Genomic DNA, 17361 nt, shown 5'->3' on the forward strand with positions numbered 1-17361 from the left:
TAGCTTTTTCTGTGACCTTATTAATATCCTTAAGACCTTTAGGAATATATTTTAAATAATGTACATTTGTGCTGCCTTTGACATTCCAAGGACCTTGGTGACCAGGAATTTAGATAATAAATGATTGGAATGGAAATTGTCCTCGATTTTGTCCAAATCTAAAGATGAGGATGCATATGTATATTTTTTTTTCCCTCTGCCATCCAGGAAAGAGTGCTGTCTGCTACATCTTGTCTTCTAGCAATTCTATCACACACCCCTTTAAATCTGTGTGTGGTGAATGATGTATTTACTCTTTCAAAGTATCTGGTCACAGTCCGATCACACTATAGTTAGGCTTTAACATTGGCTCACATTTTTATTCTTTGGACATTATAGAGTGCCTAATATATGCCAGGTATTGTATTTGGCTTTGAAAATATAAAGACGAAAAAAAAGAAAGAAAATATAAAGATGGGGAGAAAGATGGAGAAAGATCTGGGAAGAAAGATGGATAAATTACTAACTACATCGCAATATGACAAACACATTAATGAAAACATGGACAGAGTGGTTTGGAGGCAGAGAGGAGATCGTGAGTAATACCTGAAAACTGAGAATTAACCAAAGTTTTATTTGCTTCATTCGGGCGAGACTGGCATGGCATGTGGATGAATCGTGTACATACACACACATACGTACACATACCCATTAGAGCACAATTTTCAATTTTTGCGTGAAGCTGCATGATGTACTTATTTCACAGCTGAGGGAATCAAGACACGTACTTCACTGGAGTCTTAGTTGGTTTCAGGGCCACTGAGGCTGACCCTGGCATTGTCTGGCACTTTGATTCATGTTCTCTGCCTTGTTTGCTAGAGAATATTTTTCAACAGTGGACATTCATGATTTCCAAGCACTCAGAAAAATGCTGTTTGACCACTGTAGAAATTCTTCTTGATTGTTTTGGATTAAGAATTGCTACTCTGCTGAAATTAAGCCAAAGCAGCATTCAGGAAGCAAGGTGTTTTGTTTGAACAGAACACAGATCACAGCTGGAAATGGGGGCTGCTTCAGTTCCCTGTCCTGAAGCCTTGTCAAGACTGTGAATTCCGCTGTAAAATCCTTGCTTCCAGACCTTGGGAACATGGCTTCACAGGTCTGCCTCTTCTAAACTCACACTTGCCATTTGCTTTGATTCTGTGGCTTCTAGGCCTGTTTCAAGAATTCAATTCAAAATTGTAATTTCATGGACTATTATGCAATTCTTTCTAATGGAAGGCCACTAAGATTGTCAAATTTCATTGGTTACCAAGTCATGTAGCTGACTGACCGATGATTACAATTTGAATGGTCCATAAAAGTAAAAATAAATGGAATAATTCCAAAGTAAATGTAAGCCCCTACACAGCCCTTGATAGGGATTTTCCTCTTGAGACATGTGTACAAAGAACTGAATGATGACTGCGGAGGGAAAATCACTATTACCTCTGTGATGTGTTTCTCAGACAAACGTACACCCCCAGAGATGACTGTGGTCAGTCAGGCCTTGAGGCTGTGTTAGCTCACTGTGGGACAGCAGTTGACAGCTAATTTTAACTTCTTCGTAGCTTAAGTAAACTCCCTATAAAAATAAAACAGGAAAACGATGTTGAATTTCTGAAGCACTCATGTAAAAAAGTGTTATAAGAGCAAAGAAAATCCCATTTTTATTTCATTGAAATACAATAATATTCTTACGATGGACTGGATGTTTGTGTCCTCCCCCCTCACCCAAATTCATATGCTGAAGCCCTAATGTGATGGTATTTGGAGCTGGGGCCTTGGGAGGTAAGTAGGTCATGAAGGTGGAGCCTCCATGATGGGATGAGTGCCTTCATAAGAAAAGGAAACGAGCTGGCCCAGGCTCTCTTTCCACCATGCAAGGATACAAGAACATGGTCATCTACAAACCAGGAAGGAGGCCCTCACCAGGCATCAGATTTACTGGTGCCTCGGTCTTAGACTTCCCAGTCTCCAGAACTATTAGAAATAAGTGTTTGGTGTTTAAGCCACCCAGTCTATGGTGATTTGTTATAGCAGCCCAAACTGACCGAGGCACCACTGAGCATCTAATATTTCTAAACAGAAACAATTAAAGTGATACATGAAGTCAGAGATTCCCAAAGTGTTGATTCCAAGCTTTGCTTTGGCTTTATAACATCTTTACATTTCTCTCCTCTTTTCTATTATATATTTATATATTATTTTTATATAGTACATTTTTAATGAAAAAAGTGATATATACTCATAGTAAGAAACTGAAACAGTACAGACTATCGATTTTTGCAATAATGCTACAATTAAAGCCTTATCCATTGGGTAGATACCTAGAAATGGAAAGGATGAATCAAAATGTATGAACATTCAAAACTTTGGTAGATGTTGCCAAGGTGTCTCCAAAGTTTATGCCTACACCGATACTATTTGTCTCCATGCACCTTCTCCACGCTGGGTATTACCAAACACTTACGTTTTACATATTTTAGAGGTTAACAAACAGTATTCTATTGTGCTGTCAACTTTCCCATATTTAATTAGGAAATTGAATAATGTTTTACTTTTATTAAAGTCAATAAGCCCTTATTTTAGATAGAATTGTTCAATACCTCGAAATAATAGATCCTGCTCTAAGATAATCTATGAAATTAAGGCAATTTAACTTATATTCGAATATAGATGGGAGGTAAAACTTTTAAACAAATAGAAAGAAATTTGATATGGCTGTGTAAAGTGGAAAAGGAGAAAAAGAATAAGAAGCCGTGGTAAATTGAAAACATGAAATCAGATGGCAGCAATATATCATATACTCTCATATAATAGTATTATCTATCATGTTAGATAATATATAATTATTTTTAAATATAAATGAATTAAAACAGAGATCTAAAGACAGAAATTATTATAATTAATTATTAATATTATTTCCAAGAGACATATTTTTTTAAAGAAACCAGAAAGGTTGAGAAGCCTAGATAAGGATGCCCCAGTCTAATATGAACGAAAAAATATGCACTAACAGTTTTACCATTTGCATGTAACACATTATATTTAATCTAAAACCAATATTAGAGAAGATACTTAAGGAAAAAATCATAAAGTGGATTATTCAGACATGGTGTGGGCACATTACAGGGTGAATATTAAAGTTGAAGGGTTGCCTCAGGCCATTAAAGACCTAAGTGTGAAAATAAAGACATACAATTAATAGAAAAAAAAAGTTGGAGAATTTCTTCAAAAAGCCCCAAGAAGCATAAACCATAAAAGTGAAAACGAATGCATTTGATGACATCAAATGCAGAGACTTCAGGTTAACTAATAAAGGCTAATAATCACTAAGCAAAAATTTTAAAGGGTATTCATTCACCTGATCTTATTACCTCTCCTATGAGGCAGGGGCTACTGTTCATCTGACAGATGAAGAATCAGGCACAGATCAGTTAAGTGACTTGTCCTAGGTCACATCCAGAGTGTAGGAGAGATGAACCCGACCTTGAGAGCACTGGTGCTCACCCACTCCACTGTATGGCCTCTGGAAGACCACACAGACCAATGAAGCATGGGGGATAGGCCGGGAGACAGTATTTTAAATAACTGTAATTTATACAATCGAACATACAAGAAATCCCTGCAAAGGGGCGGAGGAACAAGGAAAACCTATAGAAAGGTGGGCAGAGGATACAAATACACAATTCACAGCGGAGAAAACAGAAAGAGCTAATTAGCGTGTGACCAAATGCTCAGTCTACCTGGTAATTTAAAAATGCTAATTTTTGAAGAGCTAGGTTTCACTGGCCTTACACCAGGACCTCCCACACTCATCTGCTGAAGAAGACTTTGCACAAGAGGGGCACACGGTGGCCATTGTGTCTACCTCTTCTAGCCCCAAGCACCAGGCACTGCTGAATCTCCAGCCCCACTTTGGACTTGGTTATCTCCTACCATAATAGCTGGATATGGGGGCGCCTGGGTGGCGCAGTCGGTTAAGCGTCCGACTTCAGCCAGGTCACGATCTCGCGGTCCGTGAGTTCGAGCCCCGCGTCGGGCTCTGGGCTGATGGCTCAGAGCCTGGAGCCTGTTTCCGATTCTGTGTCTCCCTCTCTCTCTGCCCCTCCCCCGTTCATGCTCTGTCTCTCTCTGTCCCAAAAATAAATAAACGTTGAAAAAAAAAAAAAAAAATTTAAAAAAAAAAAAAATAGCTGGATATGATTTGTTTTGCTCTGATCTCCCAAAGTTATATACTTACATCCTTCCTAGGTCACTAACTGGATGTTGCCTTCTCCTATAGTTCTCTGTAAATTTGTCCTACAGCTTCCTCTCCAAGGGCAGGAACTCTTAGTCATCTAGCATTTTCTGTAAGACCAGCATAATATTTTGCACATAACAGGAGTCCAATAACTATTTATCGAATCAAATTGAGTGGAAGTGTGGTACGTTAAGCTCCCAGCTAGTAGTCAGGAAACCATACGAGCTTTGAAAATGAAGAAAAACAAAAGGGGAAAAATGACAAAGTTGAACGACATCAGCAGTTTCCAAAATGTGCACCCCAGAACACAAATCCTATAAAATCCTACTTGAAGAAAGGGTCCTGGGTCAAGTAATTCTGGAGACTGCCTTATAATATCCCCCCCCCCCCCAACACACCAAACCCCTTTGGGAACCATAAACACTGGTGTGCTGGATCCGGTTTGTTCTAGCTTTCAAACGTCAATTGCTACATTTTTAGGAATTTTGTGAGTGAATTGTTAAACACGATCATTATTAAAAATTAAATTGTTTAACTTACAGTTAACTAAATTATATTAAAAACAAGGTAATAATTACTCAAAACAATACTTCCCAATTCTTTCACTACATTTTGCTTTGATGTTTGCTCTTGAGGTTATTTACATCTGCTGTCTAGATTGTGGCCAGTACGGATGACCAAGTTTACCATCACTGATGTTGTGTTGGAAGGTTGAAATTGACCGTGAGGGGAATATTTACAGCACAGAAATCAGCAGATGCCACAAAGCAGGGCTTTTCCTCTGGAGAACTGGTTGTTGAACGTTTAATATGTCATCACCTGGTTACAACCATCTGGTCTATTAAAATCCCTGATAGCCCTACAGTAAATACACCTGCTTCACTGTTTAAATCACTGTTCTGAACTTTAATTGATCAAAAGCTTATTTTAATGCATAACCTGTATTAACATCCTGAGACACATCCTTTGGGACAAAATGGACTAGATGATCACTAAGGCCTTTTTCTAGTTCTTACAGCATGTGTAAATGCACATACACACTTACCACCTGCTTCTCGGCTTTTCAGCGTATCGGGGAATGTGGATAAGGTTAACAGATCTTACCTGTAAAAAAAAAAAGTCGAAATAATTTAAAAGGATTCCTACTTCCTAGAAAATATTAACTGATTTGTTTATGATTTCTCAGTTTCAGGCAATTTGGTTAAGTGCAGAATACCATATAGAAAGATTCTATTTTCACTCCGTCTGCAAGTGGGGCACTCAATACCTCTAAATCTTATTTCATTAATTTGTAAGGGCACTTTATAGGATTTTTGAGAAGGCAGACCTAGATTACATATGAGGAGTTACACGGAAAGCTGGGCAGTTAGTATATACGAAGGGAAATACGATTCCGGGGTTTCTCTCTGAAAATGGTGTGATAAATACGGTTCACGAACTGTCTTTAGCGGAGTTTGCCAAATCTCAGAAGCCTTCTCCCAGATGCCCACGGCAAAGTGGATAAAGCCTTGGCTCAAACTCCAAAGCAACCTAACCTTGCTCCAAGCAAGAGCTCAAATGTTATTGTTCAGATGCCTCCTGGCTCCATGGCCAAGCTCACAGGAAACTGTTTTCAAAAGATCTAATTGAAGCCAATTGTATCTGGACTGATCATCAGTGTGAGTGAGGCTGGGTGGTCCCAGTGCAGATGGAATTCTTGGTAGGGGGTTTTCAAGAAGTGCCCCCTTACAATTGGGAGCAGTTACAGTTCAGAGAAGCCGCCCGCAATTTGGCCTAAGCCCAGAGAAACGTGATTTTATCTCTCCGGTCAGCCTAATGTGGCACAGATCCGCTTTGGAATAATATTTTCATAAACATGGACATTTTCATTGTGGTTGAGGGTGTAAAAATGTTAACCTGCCTCTTTAGGAGGTCACTCTCAAAGGTGAGAACGAGGAGAGGGGAGGGCAGAAGGAAGAAAACTGTCTCTTGTTCTCTCTGTCTCTTTGATCCCCAAGCACGTAAAAGGAGGGCAGTGTGCCCAGCACACGCTTCCTGCTCTGGCTGGCCCCCGCCCAAGATTCGGGGTCTTGGTCAGTGCAGCCCTTCTTCTGCTTTTGCCTCCAGTGGGGACACTCGGGATGTTTAACCACCAGAGCAACAAGGCTCCAACTGACCAGAACGGATGCCAGTCGCGACGCCCTGGAGGCCCGAGCCCGGTAACCTGGAGAGACGGGGTGTGGGGGGGGAAGGAGTCTCAGGGAAACGGCTAATTACCAACCCAAGCGGACACGCTGCATATTTTAACAACTGCTGTGGGCATGCTGGAGCCTACTGGCTGAATGTCGGCCTGGCTTGCCTGGATTCCTCCTCGGAGGGAAGATTTAGCGAATGACATATTTTCCAGAACTTTCCACATTCTGCCTTTTCTTAAATACTTCTGGGGGCGCCTGGGTGGCGCAGTCGGTTGGGCGTCCGACTTCAGCCAGGTCACGATCTCGCGGTCCGTGAGTTTGAGCCCCGCGTCGGGCTCTGGGCTGATGGCTCAGAGCCTGGAGCCTGTTTCCCATTCTGTGTCTCCCTCTCTCTCTGCCCCTCCCCCGTTCATGCTCTGTCTCTCTCTGTCCCAAAAATAAATAAACGTTGAAAAAAAAAAAAAAATACTTCTGGTATGAGGAACCAGGGGGTCACTCATGAAGAGTAATGATGCAGTGACCAGCTATGTCTTGCTGAGGACAAAAAAAAAAGGGTGTTTGCCTACCCCTTACTGATGTACCATTGTATTTAGGGTTTTTCATTTCAGGATTCTTATTTTATCCTCAGAAGAGCCTTGCAGGATAAGGATTATCACCCTTATGTTATAGATGAACCCTTATATCATAGCTGGTCAAGTTACTAACCCAAAATGACCCAACTAAAAATTGGTAGGGTCAAATTTGTATGTGGGTCTGTCCGGCCCCCCAAAGGGGCTCGCTTTGCTACACAAGGTGGCAAAGAGGTTGAGAGCACAGACTCTGGAGCCACATTGGCTGGATTGGAACCCCATCTCTGGTGCCCAGCTAGTCACGTGACCTTGGGTAAGTCACTCGGCATCTATGTGCCTCCGTCTCTTTATCTCTAAACTAGAAATAAGGCATTTTCGGGATACCTGGGTGGCTCAGTTGATGAGTCGGTTAAGCATCTGACTCTTGACTTCTGCTCAGTTCATGATCTCCAGCTTTGTGAGTTCAACCCCCGCATTGGGCTCCGTGCTGACAGTGTGGGGCCTGCTTGGGAATCTTTCTTCCTCTTTCTCTGCCTATCTCTCTCTCTCTCTCTCTAAATACAAAGAAATAAACTTTTTAAAAAATTATTTTAAAAAATAAAATAAATAAATAAAGCATTTTCCTCAGTTTTGTTGGAGGATTAAATGATTGATTCGCAGCCTCCGCAGCTGTCCTGGCACAGAGTAACCGCTCCATAAATGTTAGGCTTTTTCTTTCTTCCTTTTTTTTTTTTTTTAATGTTTATTTGTTTTTGAGAGAGAAAGAGTGAGTACGTGGGCAAGAGGGGGGCAGAGAAAGAGGGAGAGAGAGAATCCCCAGCAGGCCCCACGTTGTCAGCACAGAGCCTGAGGCAGGGCTTGAACTCACAAACTGTGAGTTCATGCCTTGAACTCAAGATCACGACTTGAGTTGAAACCAAGAGTCAGACGCTTAACCGACTGAGCCACCCAGACGCCCCTAGGCTTTTCTTGTCCTCGCATCTCTCAAGATTGCCACCCACGTCCAGCCCATTCATGGCCAGGATCTATCTAGGTCGGTGGACCTGAAATTTACTTTTAATTTCACCTCATTTCTTCTCACTGACCAAACACTGGGTAACTAACAAAATAAACACTTCAGGCTTTACTTCAGCCTTAAATATTCAGAGATTCCATTAGATGATTTTGGAGATAATATTAGGCACTCTTGCTACCTGTTCTTTGTTACACTTTTTTCATTTTTGCTTTAATTTCACATAACTGACCTACTGATCCCCAGGGGAAGTCTCTAACGCTGAGAGCAAAGACAACCCGTTGCAGGGGTGAGGTAAGCGTGTGGGGACGTAGGGAGCAGACTGGCTCACCTAAGGCACTGGCCTCTGAGATATTTTCAGAACTGAATGCTGTCATGGGTTTTACCATCTAGGTATGGTGAGACCAACAGATCAGGAGACGATCGCCACTGAAAAGATAGTGTGTTCCTCAGAGTCCCACAGAGGAGAAGGCATGCCACACCATGAGGGGCCGCACGTGAGGGCAGGAGGGTTGGCCAAGAGGAAGAGGGAGAAGGAGGCCAGCTGTGGGCCAGAGCCTTTAGAGTAGTTTGTGCAGGAGAGACCGAGCAAGGCAGGGGGAGCTATTTAGGACTGGCTAGTTTGAGTAACTTTGGGGGGCTCTGAAGAGTAGGGGCTGCCCACGGCTGTCTGGTAGCTGGCCGTGGGGTGCAGAGTGGCCCAGAGCACGAAAGCTCAGGAAACGAGGTGTCAGGGTGCGGACCCTGGATTGGTTGTGTCGTATTTGACAAGCGCCCTTGGAAGCGAGTTGTTTACTATCTCTAGGAACTGGCCTGCTCTGGAAGAGTCCCTCCCTCCAGGGTCACAAGGCCCCAAAGGTCAACGGGTCAGTAGGTAGACAATCAAAGACGTGGTTAATATGCTGAAGCGCGGGACACTAGGCACCTGTGGTAGAGGGAGGGAAGAATCCAGAAAGGGGAGATGAGCCTTTCTGTAGAAGCCCCTGGGCAGGTGCTGTCAGCCTGACTCATGTTTTCCTACCCTCCCTCATCACCCCCATCTCCAATGGTGGCCTCTGTGAACACAGGCTTCCTGCTTACCCAGCCTCTTCTTCTCCGTGGTCTGTGCGTCGCAAACACCTGGTGGTGGGGGCTCCAGTCTTTGGCTGGGCCCTGGAAAACCTCACTTCTCAATCTCTGCTTGGCAGAAAGCAGCAACTCTGTCACACTTAAATGCTCTCAATTAGCATATACAAACAGGCCTTTCACAGAATACCCGCCCCGGCAACTGAGACACGCCTAGATTCACAATGGGACATATTCATCAGTCAAACATGAACTTCTGGGTAGGGGCTTACGTTTCAATGGGCTTTGTCAGGCCGTGATCTGCGCCTCCTAAAAGGCCAGGCTTGGGGGGGGGGGGGGGGTGCAGGGCTCTGAAGTTGACCAGGCTCAGCTTTCGGGCAAACAGCCCAAATGCTATCCGGGTGTACCCGGCGCCCACCGAGTCCTCTCTGTGCTGTACCAGCGTGGGTAGAAGCACCAAGAGACAACAGGGCAGCATCCGAGGTGCCATTTTGTATTTCCCACTTGGCATCTGTGATGTGAATCGCTCGCAAAGTTAATTGGGAGAAGGGCAGTAACTTAGGGTCTGGATGCAAGCAGTTTCCATGGATTCTGGGGCCTTTATGAGGTCTGTTTGCTAGAAGTCAGCTTCACACGGATGAGTAAAAAGGCAGCTGACTCTTGCTAAACTGACACAAAGTGCTAGATCTAAAACCATCAGGTTTCCTACCTGATGGCAACATTCATGTAATAGGTCAACTTATAAGATATCAGAAAGCCTATTGTACATAAGCTCGGCTTAAACTCACCTTTCATGAATAGTTGAGATAAAAGGCTTATGTAGTTCCCTATTAGGGTTCTCAGTAATTGCTAACCGCCCTATCTCACTTCTGTGACCTCGCCTGCTTACTAAATAGATAACTTAGAATGCAAAACGCTCCCCCACCCCCTCTACCAAGGTCTGGCCTAGGCAAGACCAACAGGTAAAAAGTCACATACTCACTGCCCTACGGCATCTCAGGTATCTAACTATGATTGGTCATTTTAAACCCTCTTAGGACAAAGACCTTCAAAATTTATAGGTTCCCGCCAAAACTAACGTCTTTGTGTCACAATATAATTGGCTACCATGAAATGCCGCTGATTGTAATTGGTTAACCAAATAGTGATGTATTCTGACTTGCTAAAATCCATATAAGCCCACCGCTGCCTTTGTTCGGGGCCACTCTCTGCACTTTTCTCCTTAACGTCAGGAGGTCAGGTTTGGCCCGGCTGTGAATAAAATCTTGCCTCGCTTCTATTTGGCGTCTGGTGGTTTTTTTCGATATCACCCTGTTTCCATTCACAAGTTCTATCTTGGGGTTGAAGAGATTTCTGGGAGGTACCTCAGCTTCTAGTAAATTAAAGTGCACCGAAGTGAGGTAAACATGAGTAGAATTACATAATTGTTTTCTCATTGAAAAACCTTCCCATGTGAGATATTTCAAAGCACTGTGGTTAAGGCAACATTTCTTTCTATGATTAAAAAAAAAAAAAAAAAAAAGCCTAAAAGACCTGACACAAAAGGACTTACCAGAGAAATTGTACAAGAATTGGCCTTTACCATTCTGAGGTTTCATACAGTTTATATCTCAGTATCATTGTATACAATATTTTATTTGAAGTTTTACAATAAAACACGCCTTTAAATACCCTGCAGTCCGTAAGTCTGCATTATCAGCGGTTATTACAAAACCCGGACTTTGTAGAATGGATGTTTTTCCTTCTGCTTCCCTTGGAGTATTTGTAAAACATGAAGACCAAATGCCCAAGCTTTCCCCAACACCTCTATTACAAATTCTGCTTCTCCTGAGCACACCTTTCCATCTCCCCTCCATGCCCTCTTCCCACTTCATTCTGCCCACCCAGAAAGACCCCTGTTCTTTCATCTGTAAAACTCCCGCCCATTCCCCTGGTCTAGCCCTGCTTCATCTCTGGCCGTCACAACCTAAAGTCATGGCCCCTTCCTTCGGCAGCTCAGAACAGTAACAGTGGATAGAATGGCTTTGACGATTATTATAAAATAGAGTTGACACTTGAACAACAGTTGAAAATCCCTGTATAACTTTTTTTTTTAAGTTTATTTATTTCTTTTGAGAGAGGGAGAGCGAGCGAGCTAGTAAATGTGTCGCGGTGGGGGGGGGGGAGGAGCAGAGAGAGAGAGGGAGAGAGAGAATCCCAAGCAGGCTCCCTGTTGTTAGCGCAGAGCCTGACACGGGGCTCCACCTCACGAACGGTGAGATCATGACCCGAGCCAAAATTAAGAGTCGGATGCTTAACCAACTGAGCCACCCAGGCGCCCCATCCTGCATAACGTTTGACTTCCCCAAAACAGAACTACTGACAGCTGACTGTTAACTGGAAGTCTTACTGATAACGTGAACAGGCAATCAACACATATTTTGTATGTTGCATGTGTTATGTACTGTATTCTTGCAATAAATAATAATAAATAAATAAATAATAAATAAATAAATAAATAAATAAATAAATATAAATAAATAGGGGCGCCTGGGTGGCGCAGTCGGTTAAGCGTCCGACTTCAGCCAGGTCACGATCTCGCGGTCCGTGGGTTTGAGCCCCGCGTCAGGCTCTGGGCTGATGGCTCAGAGCCTGGAGCCTGTTTCCGATTCTGTGTCTCCCTCTCTCTCTGCCCCTCCCCCGTTCATGCTCTGTCTCTCTCTGTCCCAAAAATAAATAAACGTTGAAAAAAAAATTTTTTTTTTAAATAAATAAATAAATAATAATGTTTATTTATTTTTGAGAGAGAGAGACACACACAGAGTGTGAGCAGAGGAGGGGCAGAGAGAGAAGGAGACAGAAAATCAGAAGTAGGCTCCAGGCTCCAGGCTCTGCACTGTCAGCACAGAGCCCGACGCAGGGCTCGAACTCATGAACCGTGAGATCATGACCTGAGCCAAAGTCAGCACTTAATTGACTGAGCTACCCAGGCACCCCCATTACTCTCTTCACTTAACCACTTGAATGCTGTCTAGTCTTTCCCTGAGTGATGGCTACTCTCCCCAACTGGACTGTAAGTTCCGAGCAGGCCAACGCTATCGCTTCTGGTTTTTCTATCCCAGGGACAGCCAGACAGAGCAGCCTGAGGAGGGAATTAAACTGTTGCCAGGTCTTGTTGTTGCCATTTAACCCTTTACTGCCTGTGTTCTGTGAGTCTGTATTGAGTGTGGTTAAATGCCGCGTGCTTTCCTTCTTTCTGGAAATCTGAGACTCTCAGTTCTGCTTGTTTTGGAACCTGGAACTCATGTAAACTGTACTGTGACCAACGTTCTTCCAAATGGGAAGACTAGAGGATGGGAGGAAACAAGTTCTTTCCCATCAATGCCTTTCAAGGATTTATAGACCTCTGTACATTTCACCTTTGTCAATGTTACTCCTCAGATACGTCTAGCTTACATTTCCATCTCCTGTTATAATCAGGTTTTCTTGTGCAGCGAGAGGAGCCAGAACATTCCACAGCTGTGATTACACGAAGGCCAGCAAGATGCTACTGAGCTGGTGGGGCCGAATTTGCCCCTATTCATTTTGTCTCCAGAAATATCAGAGGCTTCTGCTAACTGTGCTTGTTTAAAACATACGAGGGAGACCCAATCTATGAAATGGTGAGAAAGATTTTTGTTTTATTGCCAGACTTGAAACCAGACCTGAGAGGTACTTAAAATTTCAGTCACGGGGGCAAATGGGGTTTCTTTACACTTGAAGAGGGCCTCTTACATCTCTAAGTTGGAACAGGTTCAACCACAGAGGTCAGTGAGCCGAGTGTTGGCTGTCTCTCCTCATCATGAAACAGAGCGTGTGCTTCAGCAGCTTAAAAAACAAAGCAAAACAAACAAGCATTAATCCACAGATCTGGCCTTCACACTTGGGCACCAAGCTGCCGTGAGTGTCTGGGTCTCTTAGCGCTCTTCCTCCACAGACACACCAGCCCTGCCATGGCAGGGGCACAAGCCTCTCACCAGCACAGAGGTGCCATCTAAGATTGTCAGAGTCGCCTGTAAGGACGCCGAGAGCCCCTCTGAATTCTGCCCGGTCCCTAACCCGGTGGGAACCCCAGCCCAAAAGAATCAAGGCAGCCTCTTTGCTGTGTTTTGAGAGGACTTGGGGTGTGTCAGCCACCTGTGGTAAGCTTCAAATGCTTACAGAGGGGGGGCTTTGGGTTAGACCACGACGTCCTATTAAAAAGCAACACACACACACACACACACACACCCCCCTGAGACCAGGGGAGATTAACATACCTACCTCACATCCCAGGCCTGGCCCTCCCAAGGCCTCCCCTAGAGCCTGTCACAGAGGGCCTGAGTCACTCAGAATCTCTCCATAAGGCATGTGACTGAGTCACCTCAAGCTGCTATAACAAAATGCCATTGACTGGATGGCTTAAACGACAGACATTCATTTCTCACAGCTCTGGAGGCTAAACGTCTAAAAGCAAGGTGTTGGCAAGTTCAGTCCCTGGTGAGGGCCTCTGCCTGCCTGTAACCTTCTCACTGTGTCCTCATACGGCAGCAAGAGAGAGAGATGGGGGACAGAGACGGAGAGAGAAATAGAGAGAGACAGTGCACTGGTATCTCTTTCTCCCCTTATAAGGGCACTAATCCCCTGATGAGGGCTCCACGCTCATGACCTCATCTTTAAACTGATTACTTCCCAAAGGCCCCGTGTCCTAATACCATCACCTTTAGGGGTAGGGTTTCAATATATGAATTTGGGAGGGACACAAACATACGGTCCGTAGCAGCGTGAGAACTAAGAAACCTGACAAGAACATGTCAGTTACAGCTAAAGAGGTCATGGGGCAGAATCAGGACTGGAAAAGCCAGCGCAAAAACAAACTGCAGTTGTGGTAGGAGAGCAAAATTGGTGAAAAGAAGTGGGAAGTCACTTGTGCTGGGAGGCTGGAGAAAGCAACAGTCAGATTTGAGCCGAGATGTGTTAATGGCAACACAGAAATGGGTTTCCACACCTCTGGCTGCGGAGGTCCCCAGAGCTTATCAGTATTAGGAAACCTCCTTCCAGCACCAGCACCAACCCTATTAAGCTCTTGCTCCAGGATGTTAGTGACCTAGTTTTTTTTTTTAACTTTTTTTAACATTTATTCATTTTTTTGAGAGACGGAGACAGTGCAAGTAGGGGAGGGGCAGACAGACAGGGAGACACAGAATCCGAAGCAGGCTCCAGGCTCTGGGCTGTCAGCACAGAGCCCGACGAGAGGCTCAAACTCACAAACTGTGAGGTCATGACCTGAGCCCAAGTTGGACACTTAACTGACTGAGCCACCCAGGTGCACCATTGACCTGTTTTTAATGTATATTCCTACCATAAGCTGCCCCTTTACCCGAGTTCCTCTAAGTCAAGGGGGACAGGAATTCAGCTCTTCTGGGCTGAATTGTGTTCCCCAAAAAGATATGTTAAGTCCTAACCCTGGAAACCTATCAAAGTGACCTCATTTGGAAATAGGTCTTTGCAGATGTAATTAAGACGTAAGTTTGGATAAGGTCATACTGGAGCAGGGTGGGCCTTTAATTCAATGTGCCCGGTGTCGTTACCAGAAGAGAAGGGACGCAGACACTGGGGTCTCACAGCATTGCTGGCAAACCCCAGAGGCTACGGGAAAGCAATGGGACAGACTCTCCTGTCCCCTGGATCTTCAGAGAGTGCATGGCCCTGCAGACACCTTGATGTCAGACTTCTGGCCCCAAAGAATACATTTCCATTGTTTTAAGCCACCGAATTTTGGTACTTTGTTACAGCGACCCTGGGAAACAAACCGGTATTCTTAGAGAGGGAGCTCAGAAAAGCCCCAGAATCCCGGGTTCGGTCCGAAAACAGCAGGTGTGAACAGGCGGATGTAGGGGTCTTGTAAAGACGCTATCTCTCTGCCAACCTGAAGTGAAGGATACAGAGCAGGCTCCTTTTGATAACTGCCGCTGCTCATCCCGCCAGCCCTCAGAAAATGCCAGGATGTCCAATGGATGAATGCTGGCTACAAGCAAAGAAGGAGGAGGAGAGCAAGGAGGAAGAGGGGAAGGGGTGGGGGGGGGGAGGGGAAGGAGGAGGAGGGAGGCAAGGGAAGAGGAGGAATGGGGACAGCAGGGGAAGAGGACCTTTGCCACGTAAGGCAGCACGGTCACAGGTGCCTGGGATTCGAACTTGGATCTCTTTGGGGGACCATTGTTCAGCCTGCCCCTGGGACTTTCAGTAAGTGTCTATTTACACAGATACACAAACCAGTCTTTACTACAACTTGAAAGGAATTGCCTTTAAATTGAAGAGATCAAAATATAGAACTTACTTTCCACCTTTATGCTTCTTGTTTCTCCCTTCCACCACCTGCATAATGCCCTCCATGAGGAAACAATCTGATAGCCTCAGTGATAAAACAACCTCAGTCACTGACTTGCACAAACATTTCCTGAGCCAGCGTCATGGCTGAGCAAGCCTACTTTGCTTCATTTTTCGCACAGGAGCCTGCCGAGCGCTGTAATCAGCACTCAGCATTGCCTTAAATTGGCAGTTTGCGCTCTAACGTTGGGTCCCGAAACAATGGGGTCGATTCAGAGGAGAAAAAAACTCGGTCAGATTGGTTGTTTGACTTTCACGTAGGCAAAACAACCATTTGATTGATGGACTCTTTCATTTTTCATAGTTATTTTAGCACTTTATAACCACAAGCTAAGTGTGCCATTTATATAACCGAATAGCAGTCTATTTACAGGGTTATCAAATGTCTGAATTCATCTATGAAACCAACATGAACCACTCCCAGAACTTACATTTGCCTACGGCGCACCCCGCCCTCACCAACCCTGCCCTCCACCTCTTGTTATTCCCATTTAGCTCAGGCCAGAGCTCTCCGTCTAATCGGGTCATGAATTTTTTAAATTTTTTTAACTCAACAAATATTTCCTGCCTGCTCATGATGTGCCAGGCACTGAGCTGGATCCAAAGGCAAAAAAAAAAAAATGGAGCAGGGCGCATAATGAGGCAGATTGAACATTGTTTAGCAGGGGACTCTAACAACGGTGTCTTACCAGTCTGGGCGAACTTGATAGTTTGGAAAGGATTCCGAGAGGTTTTGCAGAAGTCAGGGGAGAGTCATTTGAGTGGCCCATTCCTCATGTTCTTAGGCCAGTGTCAGGTGGGTGAGCACCATTCATCTGGAGGAAAGCAGTATTAAGAGCTTACTGTGATTAGATCAAGCTGTACCTCACAGTCCGCAAATGGGTAAGTTTACAGAAGTGTCCCAGCTGCCTGTTCCACACATCTGCAAGGGAGGAAGTGAGCCATGCAACCCCTGGAAGTCCGCACCCATGAATTAGCTTTTGCCGTAGCATTTTCAAGCCTGGAAAAGGTACCGCTCTAAAATAAGGGAAGGGAACTGGGGCCACGCAGCCTGAGGAGAAAGACCAAAGAACCAACCAGAACTAGGATTCTACGTGAAAAGATATGAAGAGATATCAAGAGACAAAAATTCAGACAGGACTTTCAGTACGCCGTCTTAACAAGGCCCCGGTGGTTTGGGCCCAACTCAGAATCAGAGGAATCCACTCAACAAGGTGATATTCAAAAGAGACAGCCAACTTACTATGTTAGCACCATACACATAAACAAATATATATGACAATTTGATTTTCCATTATCCTTTCTCCTTTTGCTTTTTTAAAAAAATATTGGTTGACCTTTGAAACAATTTTAAAAATTTGGTAGAAAAAGTGTGTATTAGGAAAAGGGCTTCAATATTCAGCTCCTGTCTAACACTCTCATCGTATTTAACAAAGCAGGACATATAAAAGGATGGTCCTACGACTCCAAGAAGCCCATGGCTTGTTTTGATTCTCCTTCAAGCAAACAAAATGTAAGATAAAACTTTCTAGGGAGAGTTTGATTGATTATGCCATGATATCATTAAACTCGCGTATGTAGAACACTGTGCTAAGATTGAAGAGGTCTAGTCTAGCTGTTATGTTTGGGGCCCTCATCTTTATTTCTTTCTTCACCTTTCTAAAATAAAGGGTTTTTTTGTTTTTTGTTTTTTAATGTTCATTTATTTTCGAGAGGGAGAGAGACAGAACATGAACAGGGAAGGGGCAGAGAAAGAGAAGGAGTCACAGAATCTGAAGCAGGCTCCAGGCTCCGAGCTGTCAGCACAGAGCGCGACATGGGGTTTGAACTCATGAATCAGGAGATCGTGACCTGAGCCAAAGTCAGACAGTCTACCAACTGAGCCACCCGGGC

At 44.2% G+C, this 17361-nt stretch overlaps 1 long non-coding RNA gene across 2 annotated transcripts; it reads right to left on the reverse strand.

Moving 5' to 3' along the window:
* Nucleotides 1-593: 593 nt before the first annotated feature.
* LOC147581285 (uncharacterized) lies at nucleotides 594-9250 on the reverse strand. Of its 2 annotated transcripts, XR_015251636.1 has the most exons (6): nucleotides 9100-9250; nucleotides 7392-7559; nucleotides 5310-5368; nucleotides 4265-4489; nucleotides 3386-3550; nucleotides 594-1603 (listed from the first exon to the last, which is right to left on the reverse strand). It is a non-coding gene; the product is annotated as an uncharacterized LOC147581285 (long non-coding RNA). The 2 variants fall into 2 exon arrangements; XR_015251637.1 differs by lacking the exon at nucleotides 4265-4489.
* Nucleotides 9251-17361: the final 8111 nt, after the last annotated feature.

Source organism: Puma concolor, chromosome B2 (assembly GCF_028749965.1).
Source record: "Puma concolor isolate L17-30 chromosome B2, mPumCon1.1.hap2, whole genome shotgun sequence".
Classification (NCBI taxonomy): Eukaryota; Metazoa; Chordata; class Mammalia; order Carnivora; family Felidae; genus Puma; species Puma concolor.